The following is a 15892-nucleotide window of genomic DNA, read 5'->3' on the forward strand; positions in this document are numbered from 1 at the left end:
TTGGGAGTCCAGGTCTAATATACCGGCGCCGGCTTGGGAGGCCAGGTCTACCACGCTGGCGTGGCTAGGGAGGCCAGGTCTACCCCACCGGCGCCGGCTTGGGAGTCCAGGTCTAATATACCGGCGCCGGCTTGGGAGGCCAGGTCTACCGCGCCGGCGCCGCCTAGGGAGGCCAGGTCTATCCCGCTGGAGCCGGCTAGGAAGAAAATGTATACACAGCCAGCGCCAGCGAGGGAGGCCAGGTCTACACCACCGGCGCCGGCAGGGAGGCCATGTCTTCCTTGCTGGCGCCGGCAGGGTGTCCATGTGTACCCCGCCGGCGTCGGCTAGCGAGGCAATGTCTATGCCGCCACCGACGGCTAGTGAGGCCAGGTCTACCCCGCCGGCGCCAGCTTCGGAGGCCAGGTCTACCCCTCATGCGACAGCAGGGAGGCCAGGTCTACCCCGCCGGCGCCGGCAGGGAGGCCAGGTCTACCATACCGGCGCCGGCTAGGGAGCCCAGGTCCACCCCGCCGGCGCCGGGTAAGGAGGCCCGGTCTACCCTGCCGGCGCCGGCTTGGGAGGCCAGGTCTACCCCTCATGCGACAGCAGGGAGGCCAGGTCCACCCCGCCGGCGCCGGGTAGGGAGGCCAGGTCTACCCTGCCGGCGCCGGCTTGGGAGGCCAGGTCTACCCCTCATGCGACAGCAGGGAGGCCAGGTCTACACCGCTGGCACCGGTGAGCGAGGAAATGTGTACGGCGCCGATGCCGGCTAGGGAGGCCAGGGATACCCTGCCGGAACCGGGTACGGAGGCCAGGTCTACCCCGCCGGCACCGGCTACGGAGGCCAGGTCTAACCCGCCGGCGCCAGCTAGGGAGGCCAAGTCTACCCGACCTGCGCCGTCTAGGGAGGCAATGTCTACGCCGCCGACGCCGGCTAGGCAGCCCAGGTCTAGGCCGCCGGCACCGGCTTCGGAGGCCAGGTCTACCCTGCCGGCGCCGGCAGGGAGGCCAGGTCTACCCCACCGGCGCCGGCAGGGAGTCCAGGTCTACCCCGCCGGCGCCGGCTACGGAGGCCGGGTCTACCCCGCCGGCGCCGGCTAGGGAGGCCAGGTCTAACCTGCCGGCGCCGGCTACGGAGGCCAGGTCTATCCCACCGGCGCCGGCTAGGAAGACAATGTATAAGCATCACGCGCCTGCTAGGGAGACCAGGTCTACGCCGCTGGCGCCGGCTTGGGAGGCCAGCTGTACCCTGCCGGCGCCGGCTAGGAAGGCCACGTCTATCCCGCCGGCGCCGGCTTGTGAGGCCAGGTCTACCATGCCGGCGCCGGCTACGGAGGCAAGGTCTCCCCCGCCGGCGCCGGCAGGGAGGCCAGGTCTACCCCGCCGGCACTGACTAGTGAGGCAATGTCTATGCCGCCGACGACAGCTAGGGAGGGCAGCTCTACGACGCCGGCGCCGGCTACGGAGTCCAGGTCTACCCCGCCGGCACTGGCAGGCAGGCCAGGTCTACTTCGACGGCACCCGCTAGGGAGGCCAGGTCTACCCTGCCGGCGCCGGCTACGGAGGCCAGGTCTATCCCACCGGCGCCGGTTAGGAAGACAATGTATAAGCATCACGCGCCTGCTAGGGAGACCAGGTCTACGCCGCTGGCGCCGGCTTGCGAGGCCAGCTCTACCCCGCTGGCGCTGACTAGTGAGGCAATATCTATGCCGCCGACGACAGCTAGGGAGGCCAGCTCTACGACGCCGGCGCCGGCTACGGAGGCCAGGTCTACCCCGCCGGCACCGGCAGGCAGGCCAGGTCTACCCCGCCGGCGCCGGCTAGGGAGGCCAGGTCTACAACGCCGGCGCCGGCTTGGTAGGCCAGGTCTACCCGGACGGCGCCGGCAGGGAGGCGAGGTATACCCCGCCGTCGCCGGATATGGAAGCCAGGTCTACCCCGCCGGCGCCATCTAAGGAGGCCATGTCTACCCCGCCGGCGGCGGCTTGGCAGGCCAGGTCTACCACGCTGGCGTGGCTAGGGATGCCAGGTCTACCCTGCCGGCGCCGGCTACGGAGGCCAGGTCTATCCCGCCGGCGCCGGCTAGGAAGACAATGTATACGCATCAGGCGCCAGCTAAGGAGGCCAGGTCTACGCCGCTGGGACCGGCTTGGGAGGCCAGGTCTACGCCGCCGACGCCGGCTTAGGAGTCCAGGTCTACCCCGCCGGCTCCAGCAGGGAAGCCAGCTCTACCCCGCGGTCGCCGGATATGGAGGCCAGGTCTACCTCGCCGGCGCCGGCTAGGGAGGCCAGGTCTACCCTGCCGGTGCCGGCTACGGAGGCCAGGTGTCGCCCGCCGGCGCCGGCTAGGGAGGCCAGGTCTACCCCGCCGGCGTCAGCTAGGGAGGCAATGTCTACCCCGATGGCGCTGGCTAGGGAGGCCAGGTCTACACCGCCGGCGCCGGCTTTAAACGCCAGGTCTACCCCGCCGGCGCTGGCAGGGAGGCCAGGTCTAGCCCGCCGTCGCCGGCTTGGGAGGCCAGGTCTACCCCGCCGGCACCAGCAGGGAGGCCAGGTCTACCCCGCCGGCGCCGGCTATGGAGGCCAGGTCTACCCTGCCGGTGCCGGCTATGGAGGCCATGTCTACCCCGCCAGCGCCGGCTTGGGACGCCAGGTCTACCCCGCCGGCGCCGGCAGGGAGGCCAGGTCTAATTCGACGGCACCGGCTACGGAGGCCAGGTCTAACCCGCTGGCGCCAGCTAGGGAGGCCAAGTCTACCTGGCCTGCGCCACCTAGACAGGACAGGTCTACCCGGCCGCCGCCGCCTAGAGAGGCCAGGTCTACCCCGCCGGCGCCGGCTTGGGAGTCCAGGTCTAATATACCGGCGCCGGCTTGGGAGGCCAGGTCTACCACGCTGGCGTGGCTAGGGAGGCCAGGTCTACCCCACCAGCGCCGGCTTGGGAGTCCAGGTCTAATATACCGGCGCCGGCTTGTGAGGCCAGGTCTACCGCGCCGGCGCCGCCTAGGGAGGCCAGGTCTATCCCGCTGGAGCCGGCTAGGAAGAAAATGTATACACAGCCAGCGCCAGCGAGGGAGGCCAGGTCTACACCACCGGCGCCGGCAGGGAGGCCATGTCTTCCTTGCTGGCGCCGGCAGGGTGTCCATGTGTACCCCGCCGGCGTCGGCTAGCGAGGCAATGTCTATGCCGCCACCGACGGCTAGTGAGGCCAGGTCTACCCCGCCGGCGCCAGCTTCGGAGGCCAGGTCTACCCCTCATGCGACAGCAGGGAGGCCAGGTCTACCCCGCCGGCGCCGGCAGGGAGGCCAGGTCTACCATACCGGCGCCGGCTAGGGAGCCCAGGTCCACCCCGCCGGCGCCGGGTAAGGAGGCCCGGTCTACCCTGCCGGCGCCGGCTTGGGAGGCCAGGTCTACCCCTCATGCGACAGCAGGGAGGCCAGGTCCACCCCGCCGGCGCCGGGTAGGGAGGCCAGGTCTACCCTGCCGGCGCCGGCTTGGGAGGCCAGGTCTACCCCTCATGCGACAGCAGGGAGGCCAGGTCTACACCGCTGGCACCGGTGAGCGAGGAAATGTGTACGGCGCCGATGCCGGCTAGGGAGGCCAGGGATACCCTGCCGGAACCGGGTACGGAGGCCAGGTCTACCCCGCCGGCACCGGCTACGGAGGCCAGGTCTAACCCGCCGGCGCCAGCTAGGGAGGCCAAGTCTACCCGACCTGCGCCGTCTAGGGAGGCAATGTCTACGCCGCCGACGCCGGCTAGGCAGCCCAGGTCTAGGCCGCCGGCACCGGCTTCGGAGGCCAGGTCTACCCTGCCGGCGCCGGCAGGGAGGCCAGGTCTACCCCACCGGCGCCGGCAGGGAGTCCAGGTCTACCCCGCCGGCGCCGGCTACGGAGGCCGGGTCTACCCCGCCGGCGCCGGCTAGGGAGGCCAGGTCTAACCTGCCGGCGCCGGCTACGGAGGCCAGGTCTATCCCACCGGCGCCGGCTAGGAAGACAATGTATAAGCATCACGCGCCTGCTAGGGAGACCAGGTCTACGCCGCTGGCGCCGGCTTGGGAGGCCAGCTGTACCCTGCCGGCGCCGGCTAGGAAGGCCACGTCTATCCCGCCGGCGCCGGCTTGTGAGGCCAGGTCTACCATGCCGGCGCCGGCTACGGAGGCAAGGTCTCCCCCGCCGGCGCCGGCAGGGAGGCCAGGTCTACCCCGCCGGCACTGACTAGTGAGGCAATGTCTATGCCGCCGACGACAGCTAGGGAGGGCAGCTCTACGACGCCGGCGCCGGCTACGGAGTCCAGGTCTACCCCGCCGGCACTGGCAGGCAGGCCAGGTCTACTTCGACGGCACCCGCTAGGGAGGCCAGGTCTACCCTGCCGGCGCCGGCTACGGAGGCCAGGTCTATCCCACCGGCGCCGGTTAGGAAGACAATGTATAAGCATCACGCGCCTGCTAGGGAGACCAGGTCTACGCCGCTGGCGCCGGCTTGCGAGGCCAGCTCTACCCCGCTGGCGCTGACTAGTGAGGCAATATCTATGCCGCCGACGACAGCTAGGGAGGCCAGCTCTACGACGCCGGCGCCGGCTACGGAGGCCAGGTCTACCCCGCCGGCACCGGCAGGCAGGCCAGGTCTACCCCGCCGGCGCCGGCTAGGGAGGCCAGGTCTACAACGCCGGCGCCGGCTTGGTAGGCCAGGTCTACCCGGACGGCGCCGGCAGGGAGGCGAGGTATACCCCGCCGTCGCCGGATATGGAAGCCAGGTCTACCCCGCCGGCGCCGTCTAAGGAGGCCATGTCTACCCCGCCGGCGGCGGCTTGGCAGGCCAGGTCTACCACGCTGGCGTGGCTAGGGATGCCAGGTCTACCCTGCCGGCGCCGGCTACGGAGGCCAGGTCTATCCCGCCGGCGCCGGCTAGGAAGACAATGTATACGCATCAGGCGCCAGCTAAGGAGGCCAGGTCTACGCCGCTGGGACCGGCTTGGGAGGCCAGGTCTACGCCGCCGACGCCGGCTTAGGAGTCCAGGTCTACCCCGCCGGCTCCAGCAGGGAGGCCAGCTCTACCCGCGGTCGCCGGATATGGAGGCCAGGTCTACCCCGCCGGCGCCGGCTAGGGAGGCCAGGTCTATCCCGCCGGCGCCAGCGAGGAAGACAATGTATACGCAGCTGGCGCCGGCTTGGGTGGCCAGGTCTACTGCGCCGGCGCCGCCTTGGGAGGCCGGGTCTACCACGTCTCCGCCGGGTAGGGAGGCCAGGACTACACCGCCGACGCCGGCTAGGGAGTCCAGGTCTACGACCCTGGCGCCGCCTTGGGAGGCCAGATCTACTCCGCCGTTGAGGGATATGGAAGCCTGGTCTACCCCGCCGGCGCCGGCTAAGGAGGCCATGTCTACCCCACCGGCGGCAGCTTGGCAGGCCAGGTCTACCCCGCTGGCGTGGCTAGGGAGGCCAGGTCTACCCCGCTGGCGCCGGCAGAGAGGCCAGGTCCACCCCGCCGGCACCGGCTTGGGAGGCCAGGTCTACCATACCGGCACCGGCTTGGGAGGCCAGGTCTACCCCTCATGCGACAGCAGGGAGGCCAGGTCTACCCCGCCGGTGCCAGCAGGGAGGCCAGGTCTACCCCGCCGGCGCCGGGTAGGGAGGCCAGGTCTACCCCGCCGGCGTCGGCTACGGAGGCCTGGTCTACCCCGCCGGCGCCGGCTTGGGAGGCCAGGTCTACCCCTCATGCGACAGCAGGGAGGCCAGGTCTACACCGCTGGCGATGGTGAGCGAGGAAATGTGTACGGCGCCGATGCTGGCTAGGGAGGCCAGGGATACCCTGCCGGCACCGTCTTGGGAGGCCAGGTCTACCCCTCATGCGACAGCAGGGAGGCCAAGTCCACCCCGCCGGCGCCGGGTAGGGAGGCCAGGTCTACCCTGCCGGTGCCGGCTATGGAGGCCAGGTCTACCCCGCCGGTTGTGGAAGGGAGGCCAGGTCTACCCCGGCGGCGCCGGCTAGGAAGTCAATTTCTACGCCGCCGGCGCCGGTTTGAGAGGCCAGGTCTACCATGCCGACGCCATCTACGGCGTCCAGGTGTCGCCCGCCGGCGCTGGCTAGGGAGGCCAGGTCTACCATGCCGGCGCCATCTACGGCGTCCAGGTGTCGCCCGCCGGCGCCGGCTTGGGAGGCCAGGTATTCCCCGCTGGCGCCGGTTTGGGAGGCCAGGTCTACCCCGCAGGCGCCAGCTAAGAATACAATGTATACGCATCAATTGCCAGCTAGGGAGGCCAGGTCTATGACGCTGGTGCCGGCAGGGAGGCCAGGTCTACCCCGCCGGTGCCGGCTTGGGAGGCCAGGTCTACCCTGCCTGCGCAGGATTGTGAGGCCAGGTCTACGCCACCGGCGCCGGCTACGGAGGCCAGGTCTATGCCGCCAGCGCCGGCTTGGGAGGCCAGGTCTAATATCCCGCCGCCGGCAGGGAGGCCATGACTTACTTGTCGGTGCCAGCTATGGAGGCCAGGTCTACCCCGCTGGCGCAGGCAGGGAGGCCAGGTCTACCACCGCCGGCGCCGGCTACGGAGGCCAGGTCTACCCCGCTGGCGCCGGCTAGTGAGGCCAGGTCTACCCCGCCGGCACCGGCTATGGAGGCCAGGTCTACGCTGCTGCCGCCGGCTTGGCAGGCGAGGATTACCTCGCCTGCACCGGCTTGGTAGGCCAGGTCTACCCTGCCGACGCCGGAAGGGAGGCCAGGTCTACCCCGCCGGCGCCAGCAGGGAGGCCAGGTCCACCCCGCCAGCGCCGGCATGGAGGCCAGATCTACCCTGCCGGTGCTGGTTAGGGAGGACAGGTCTCCCATGCCGGAGCTGGGTAGGACATCCAGGCCTACCCCGCCGGTGCCGACAGAGTGGTCAGGTATTTCCTGCGGGCGCCGGCTAGGGAGGCCAGGTCTACGCTGCCGGCGCTGGCTTGGGAGGCCAGGTCTACCTCGCCGGCGCAGGCTAGGGAAGCCAGGTGTATCCCGCCGGCGCCGGCTAGGGAGTCCAGGTCTACCCCTCGGGCGCTGGCAGGGAGGGCAGGTCTACCTTGCCGGCGCCGGTTAGGGAGGCCAGGATTACCCCGCCGGCGACGGCAGGGAGGCCAGATCTACCCCGCTGGCGCAGGCTAGGTAAGCCAGGTCTATCCCGCCGGCGCCGGCTAGGAAGACAATTTATACGCAGCCAGCGCCAGCTAAGGAGGCCAGGTCTACGCCACCGGCGCCCGCTTGGAAGGCCAGGTCTACCCCACCGGCGCCCTCTTGGGAGGCCAGGCCTACCCCGCCGACACCGGCTTGGGAGTCCATGTCTACCCCGCCGGCGCCGGCAGGGAGGCCAGGTCTACCCCGCCGGCTTCGGATAGGGAGGCAATGTCTACATCGCCGACGCCGGCTTGGGAGGCCAGGTCTACCCCGCCGGCGCTGGCAGGGAGGACAGGTCTAGCCCGCCGTCGCCGGATATGGAGGCCAAGTCTATCCCACCGGCGGCGGCTAGGAAGACAATTTATACGGAGCTGGCGCCAGCTAAGGAGGCCAGGTCTACGCCACCCGCGCCGGTTTGGGAGGCCATTTCTACCCTTCCGGCGCCGGCTAGGGAGGCCAGGTATACCCCGCCGGCGCCGACTAGGGAGGCCAGGTCTTCCCCCTGGCACCGACTTGGGAGTCCAGGTCTAACCCGCCGGCGCTTTCAGGGAGCTCATGTCTTCCCCGCCGGCGCCGTCTAGGGAGGCCAGGTCTACCCCCCTGGCGCCAGCTAGGGAGGCCAGGTCTACACCTCCGGTACCGGCTACGGAGGTCAGGTCTACCCCGCCGGCGCCAGCAGGGAGGCCAGGTCTACACCTCCGGCACCGGCTACGGAGGTCAGGTCTACCCCACCGGCGCCGGCAGGGAGGCCAGGTCTACCGCGCCTTCGCCAGCTAGGGATGCCAGGTCTACGCCATTGGCGTGGGCTTGGGAGGCCAGTATTACCCCGCTGGTGCCGGCTTGGGAGGCCAGGTCTACCCTGCCGGCGCCGGCAGGGAGGCCAGGTCTACCACGCCGGAGCCGGCTACGGAGGTCAGGTCTACCCCGCTGGCGCCGGCTAGTGAGGCCAGGTCTACCCCGCCGGCGCCGGCTATGGAGGCCAGGTCTACGCTGCTGGCGCCGGCTTGGCAGGCCAGTATTACCCCCGCTGGCGCCGGCTTGGGAGGCCAGGTCTACCCCGTCGGCGCCGGCAGGGAGGCCAGGTCTACCACGCCGGAGCCGGCTACGGAGGTCAGGTCTACCCCGCCGGCTCCGGATAGGGAGGCCAGGTCTATCCCGCCGGTGCAGGCTAGGAAGACAACTTCGATGCCGCCGGCGCCAGCTAGGGAGGCCAGGTCAACGCCGCCGGCGCCCGCTTGAGAGGCCACATCTACCCCGCCCGCACCGGCTTGGTAGGTCAGGTCTACCCCGCCGGCGTAGGCTAGGGAGGCCAGGTCTACCACGATGGTGCCGGCTAGGGAGGCCAGGTCTAACTCGCCGGCGCCGGCTAGGGAGGCCAGGTCTACCCTTCCGGCGCCGGCAGGGAGGCCAAGTCTAACTCGCCGGCGCCAGATAGAGAGGCCAGGTATACGCCGCCGGCGCCGGCAGGGAGGCCAGGTCTACCTCTCCAGCGTCGGCTACGGAGGCCAGGTCTACCCCGCCGGCGCCGGCTTGGGAGGCCATGTCTACCCTGCCGGCGCCGGCAAGAGAGGCAATGTCTACGCTGCCGACGCCAGCTAGGGAGACCAGGTCTACGCCGCCGGTGTTCACCTAGGGAGGCCAAGTCTACCCGGCCTGCACCACCTAGAGAGGCCAGGTCTACCCCGCCGGCGCCAGCAGGGAGGCCAGGTCTACCCCGCTGGTGCCGAAAGGGAGGCCAGGTCTGCACCGCCGGCGCCGGCTTGGAAGGCCAGGTCTAGCCCTCTGGCGCCGGCTAGGGAGGCCAGGTCTACCCCGCCGGCACCGGCAGGGAGGCCAGGTCTTCCTTGCTGGCGCCGGCTAGGGAGGCCAGATCTACCCCGCCGGCGCCGGATAGAAAGACAAGGTCTACGCTGGCGGCGCCAGCTTGGGAGGCCAGGTCTACACCGCTGGCGCAGGCAGTGAGGCCAGCTCTACTCCGCCAGCGCCGGCTAGGGATGCCAGGTCTATCCCGCCGGCGCCGGCTAGGAAGACAACGTATACGCAGCCGGCGCCAGCTAGGATGGCCAGGTCTACCCCGCCAGCGCCGGCTAGGGAGGCCAGGACTATCGCACCGGCGCCGGCTAGGAAGATAATGTCTACACTGCCGGCTCAGGCTTGAGAGGCCAGGTCTACCCCGCCGGCGCCGGCTTGGGAGGCCAGGTCTACCCCGCCGGCGCCAGCTTGGGAGGCCTGGTCTACGACTCCGGCACCGGCAGGGAGGCCAGGTCTACACCGCCGGCGCCAGCTTGGGAGGCCAGGTCCACGCCGCCGGCGCTGGCTTGGGAGGCCAGGTCTTCCCCGCCGGCGCTGGCTAGGGAGGCCAGGTCTACCCCGCTAGCGCCGGCAGGGACGCCCGGTCGAACTCGCCGGCGCCGGCTTGGGAGGCAATGTCTACGCCGCCGATGCCGGGTGGGGAGGCCAGGTCCACGACGCCGGCGCCGGCTTGGGAGGCCAGGTCTACCCCGCCGGCGCCGGCTAGCGAGGCAATGTCTATGCTGCCGACGACGGTTAGGGAGGTCAGCTGTACTCCGCCGGCGCCGGTTTGGGAGGCCAGGTCTACCCCATCGGAGACGGCTAGAGAGGCCCGGTCTATCCCGCCAGCGTCGGATAGGAAGAAAATGTATACGCATCCGGAGCCAGCTAGGGAGTCCAGGTCTACCCCGACGGCGCCGGCAGGGAGGCCAGGTCTAACACGACAGCGCCGCCTAGGGATGCCAGGACTATCCCGCCGGCACCGGCTAGGAAGACAATGTATACCCAGCCGGCGCCAGCTAGGGAGTCCAGGTCTACCCCGCCGGCGCGGCCTAGGAATACAATGTATAAGCATCCGGCGCCGGCTTGAGAGGCCAGGTCTACCCCACCGGCGCTGGCTTGGGAGGTCTGGTCTATTCCACTGGCGCCAGCTAGGGAGGCCAGGTCTACCCCGCCGTCGCGAGCTAGGCAGGCAATGTCTACGCTGCCGACGCCGGCTAGGGAGGCCAGGTCTACCCCGCCGGCGCCAGCTAGGGATGCCAGGTCTACCCCGCCAACACCGGATAGGGAGGGCAGGTCTACCTCGCCGTACCCGGATAGGGAGGCAATGACTACGCTGCCGACGCCGGCTAGGGAGGCCAGATCTACGCCGCCGGCGCTGGCTTGGGAGGCCAGGTCTACCCCACCGGCACCGGCTATGGAGTCCAGGTCTACCCCGCCAGCGGTGGCTAGGGAGGCCAGGTCTACGCCGCCGGCGCCGGCAGGGAGGCCAGGTCTACCACTCCGGCGCCGGCTACGGAGTCCAGGTCTACCCCGCCGGCGCTAGGTAGGGAGGCCAGGTCTACGCCGCCGGCGCCGGCTTGGGAGGCCACATCTACCCCGCCGGCGCCGGATTGGGAATCCAGGTCTACCCCGCCGCCGCCGGCAGGGTGGCCAGGGCTTCACCGCCGGCGCCGGTTATGGAGCTCAGGTCTACCCCGCGGCGCCGGCACGTAGGCCAGCTCTACCACGCCGTCGCCGGCTACAGAGGCCAGGTCTACAAAACCTGGGCCGGCTAGGGAGGCCAGGTCTACCCTGCTGGCGCCGGCAGGGAGGCCGGGTCTACCATGCCGGCACCGGCTTGGGAGGTCAGGTCTACCCCGCCGGCGCCGGCTTGGGAGGCCAGGTCTACCCCTCCGGCGCTGGCTTGGAAGGCCAGATCTACCCCGCCGGTGCGGGCAGGGAGGCCAGGTCTACCCCGCCGGCGCCGGCTACGGAGGCCAGGTCTACGCCGCCGGCGCCAGCAGGGAGGCCAGGTCTTCCCCGCCGGCGCCGTTTTGGGAGGCCAGGTCTACCCTGATGGCGCCGGCTAGGGAGGCCAGGTCTACGCCGCTGGCGCCGGCTTGGGAGTTCAGGTCTACCCCGCTGGCGCCGGCTTGTGAGGCCAGGTCTACCATGCCGGCGCCGGCTACGGAGGCCAGGTCTCCCATGTGGGGGCCGGCAGGGAGGTCAGGTCTACCCCGCCGGCGCCGGCTACGGAGGCCAGCTGTACCCCGCCGGCTCCGGCTAGGGAGTCCAGGTCTACTGTACCGGCGCCAGCTAGGGAGGCAATGTGTACGCGGTAGACGCCGGCTATGGAGGCCAGATCTACCCTGCCGGCGCCGGCTTATGAGGCAAGGTCTACCATGCCGGTGCCGGCTATGGAGGCCAGGTCTACCCCGCAGACGCCGGCAGGGAGTCCAGGTCTACCCCGCCGGCGCTGGCTACGGAGGCCATGTATACCCCACCGGCGCCGGCTAGGGAGGCCAGGTCTACCCTGCCGGCGCCGGCTACGGAGGCCAGGTCTATCACGCCGGCGCCACCTAGGAAGACAATGTATAAGCATCAGGCGCCAGCTAGGGAGGCCAGGTCTACGCCGCTGGCGCCGGCTTGGGAGGCCAGCTCTACCCAGCTGGCGCCACCTAGGAAGACAATGTATACGCATCAGGCGCCATCTAGGGAGACCAGGTCTGCCCCGCCGACGACAGCTAGGGAGGCCAGCTCTACGACGCCGGCGCCGGCTTGGGAGTCCATGTCTACCCCGCCGGCGCTGGCAGGGAGGCCAGGTCTACCCCGCCGGCGCCTACTTGTGAGGCCAGGTCTACGCCACCGGCGCCGGCAGGGAGACCAGGTCTACCACTCCGGCGCCAGCTACGGAGTCCAGGTCTACCCCGCCGGCGCTAGGTAGGGAGGCCAGGTCTACCCCGCCGGCTCCGGCAGGGAGGACAGGTCTACCCCGGCGGCGCCGGCTAGTGTTCAACGTGTACGTCGCCGACGCCGGCTAGGGAGGCCAGGTCTACCCCGCCGGTGCCGGCAGGGAGGCCAGGTCTACCCCGGCGGTGCTGGCTAGGAAGTCAATGTCTACGCCGCCAGCGCCGGCTTGAGAGGCCAGGTCTACCACACCGGCGCTGGCTTGGGAGGTCTGGACTACCCCGCCGGCGCCGGCTTGGGAGGCCAGGTCTATCCCTCCGGCGCCTGCAGGGAGACCAGGTCTACATCACCGGTGCCGGCGAGCGAGGATTTGAGTACGCTGCCGGCGCCGGCTAGGGAGGCCAAGTATACCCGGCCGGCGCCGCCTAGAGAGGCCAGTTGTACCCCGCCGGCGCCGGATAGGGAGACCAGGTCTACCCCGCCGGCGCCGGCTAGGGAGGCCAGGTCTACCCCGCCGGTTCTGGCAGGGAGGCCAGGTCTACCACGCTGGCGTGGCTAGGGAGGCCAGGTCTAATATACCGGCGCCGCCTTGGGAGGCCAGGTCTACCGCGCCGGCGCCGGCAGGGGTCCAGGTCTACGCCGCCGGTGCCGGTTACGGAGGCCGGGTCTACCCCGCCGGCGCCGGCTAGGGAGGCCAGGTCTACCCTGCCGGCGCCGCCTTGGGAGGCCAGGTCTACCCCGCCGGCACCGGCTAGGAAGACAATGTATAAGCATCAGGTGCCTGGTAGGGAGGCCAGCTCTACCCCGCCGGCGCTGTCTAGTGAGGCAATGTCTATGCCGCCGAAGACAGCTAGGGAGGCCAGCTCTACGACGCCGGCGCCGGCTACGGAGTCCAGGTCTACACCATTGGCGCTGGCTAGGAAGGCAAAGTATACGCAGCCGGTGCCAGCTAGGGAGACAAGGTCTACACCACCGGCGCCGGCTTGTGAGGCCAGCTCTACCATGCCGGCGCCGGCTACGGAGGCCAGGTCTACCCCGCCGGTGCCGGCTATGGAGGCCAGGTCTACATCGCCGACGCCGGCTAGGGAGGCAGGTCTACCCCGCCGGCGCTGGCTAGGGAGGCCAAGTCTACGCCACTGGCGCCGGCTTGGGAGGCCAGGTCTACACCGCCGGCACCGACTAGGGAGGCCAGCTCTAGGCCACCGGCGCCGGCAGGGAGGCCAGGTCTTCCTTGCCGGCGCCGGTAGGGTGTCCAGGTCTACCCCGCCGGCACCGGCAGGGTGGCCAGGTCTACCCCGACGGCGCCAGCTACGAAGGCCAGGTCTACCGCACCGGTGCCGGCTAGGGAGGCCAGGTCTACCGCGCCTCCGCCGGATTGGGAGGCCAGGTCTACCCCGCCGGCGCCGGCTAGGGTGTCCAGGTCTATCCCGGTGGCGCAGGCTAGGAAGACAATGTATACGCAGCCAGCGAGTGCAAGGGAGGCCAGGTCTACGCCACCGGCGCCATCTTGGGAGGCCAGTTCTAACCGCTGGCGCCAGCTTGGGAGGCCAGGTATATCCTGCCGGTGACGGAAGGGAGGAGAGGTCTTCCCCGCCGGCGCCGGAAGGGAGGACAGGTCTTCCCCGCTGGCGCCAGCAAGGGAGGCCAGGTCTACATCGCCGACGCCGGATAGGGAGGCCAGGTCTACGCCGCCGGCGCTTGCTTGGGAGGCCAGGTCTACCCCGCCGTCGCATGCTTGTGAGGCGAGGTCTCCCCCGCCGGCGCCGGCAGGGATGCCAGGTCTACCCCGCCGGCGCCGGCTAGGGAGGCAATGTCTACATCGCCGAAGCCGGCTAGGGAGGTCAGGTATACCCCGCCGGCTGTGGCTAGGGAGGCCAGGTCTACCTAGCCGGAGCCAGCTAGGGAGGCCAGGTCTACCCCGCCGGTTCTGGCAGGGAGGCCAGGTCTACCACGCTGGCGTGGCTAGGGAGGCCAGGTCTAATATACCGGCGCCGCCTTGGGAGGCCAGGTCTAACGCGTTGGCGCCGGTTTGGGAGGCCAGGTCTACCCCGCCGGCGCCGGCAGGGAGTCCAGGTCTACACCGCCGGCGCCGGCTACAGAGGCCGGGTCTACCCCGTCGGCCCCGGCTAGGGAGGCCAGGTCTACCATACCAGTGCCGGCTAGGGAGGCCAGGTCTACCCCGCCAGCGCCGGCCACGGAGTCCAGGTCTACCCCGCCGGCGCCGGATAAGGAGGCCAGGTCTATCCCGCCGGCGCCGGCTAAGGAATCCATGTCTACCCTGCGGAGCCGGCTTGGAAGTCCTGGTCTACCACGCTGGTGCGGCTAGGGAGGTCAGGTCTACCCCGCCGGCGCCGGCTACAGAGGCCAGGTCTTCCCCGCCGGCGCCGGCTAGGGAGGCCACGTCTACCCCGCCGGCGCCGGCTACAGAGGCCAGGTCTTCCCCGCCGGCGCCGGCTACGGAGGCCAGGTCTACGCCGCCAGCGCCAGCTTGAGAGGCCAGGTCTAATATCCCGACGCCGGCAGGGAGGCTAGTTCTTCCTTGTCGGCGCTGGCTAGGGAGGCCAGATCTACCCCGCCGGCGCTGGCTAGGGAGGCAATGTCTATGCCGCCGACGCCGGCTAGGGAAGCCAGGTCTATGACGCCGGCGCCGGCTTTGGAGGCCAGGTCTACCATGCCGGCGCCAGCTAGGGAGGCCTGGTCTACACCGCTGGCGCCGGCTTGGGAGGCCAGGTCTACCCCTCCGGCGCCGGCTGGGAGGCCAGGTCTACCACGCCAGCGCCTGCTAGGGAGGCTAGGTCTACCCCGCCTGCGACGGCTTGTGAGGCCAGGTCTACCCCGCCGGCGCCAGCTACAGAGGCCAGGTCTACAATACCGGCGCTGGCTAGGGAGGCCAGGTCTACTCTGCCGGCGCCGGCTAGGGAGGCCAGGTCTACGCCGCCGTGGCCGGCAGGGAGGCCAGGTTTACCTCGCCGGCGCCGGCTAGGGAGGCAATACCTACGCCGCCGGCTCCGGCTAGGGAGGCCAGCTCTACGACGCCGGCGCCGGCTTGGGAGGCCAGGTCTACCCCGCCTGCGACGGCTTGTGAGGCCAGGTCTACCCCGCCGGCGCCGGCTTGGGAGGCCAGGTCTAGCATTCCGGCGCCGGCTATGGAGGCCAGGTCTACCACGCCGACGCCGGCAGGGAGTCCAGGTCAACCCCGCCGGCGCCGGCTACGGAGGCCAGGTCTACACCGCCGTCGCCGGATAAGGAGGCCAGGTCTATCCCGCCGGTGCCGGCTAAGGAAGCCATGTCTACCCCGCCGGAGCCGGCTTGGAAGGCCAGGTCGACCACGCTGGTGCGGCTAGGGAGGCCAGGTCTACCCCGCCGGCGCCGGCTACAGAGGCTAGGTCTTCCCCGCCGGCGCCGGCTAGGGAGGCCACGTCTACCCCGCCGGCGCCGGCTACAGAGGCCAGGTCTTCCCCGCCGGCGCCGGCTACGGAGGCCAGGTCTACGCCGCCAGCGCCAGCTTGAGAGGCCAGGTCTAATATCCCGACGCCGGCAGGGAGGCTAGTTCTTCCTTGTCGGCGCTGGCTAGGGAGGCCAAATCTACCCCGCCGGCGCTGGCTAGGGAGGCAATGTCTACGCCGCCGACGCCAGGTAGGGAGGCCAGGTCTATGACGCCGGTGCCGGCTTGGGAGGCCAGGTCTACCCCGCCGGAGCCGGCTAGTGAGGCAATGTCTAAGACACCGACGACGGCTAGGGAGGCCAGGTCTACCCCGACGGTGCCGGCGGGGAGGCCAGTTCTACCCCGCCGGTGCCGGCTAGCGAGGCAACGTCTACGCGCCGACGCGGGCTAGGGAGGCCAGCTCTACGACGCCGGCGCCGTATTGGGAGTCCAGGTCTACGCCGCCGTCACCGGATATGGTGGCCAGGTCTACCCCGCCGGCGCCGGCTAAGGAGGCCATGTCTACCCCGCTGGCACCGGCTAGGGAGGCCAGGTCTACCCCGCCGGTTCTGGCAGGGAGGCCAGGTCTACCACGCTGGCATGGCTAGGGAGGCCAGGTCTAATATACCGGCGCCGCCTTGGGAGGCCAGGTCTACCGCGCCGG

Source organism: Harpia harpyja, chromosome 14 (assembly GCF_026419915.1).
Source record: "Harpia harpyja isolate bHarHar1 chromosome 14, bHarHar1 primary haplotype, whole genome shotgun sequence".
NCBI classification, from domain to species: Eukaryota; Metazoa; Chordata; class Aves; order Accipitriformes; family Accipitridae; genus Harpia; species Harpia harpyja.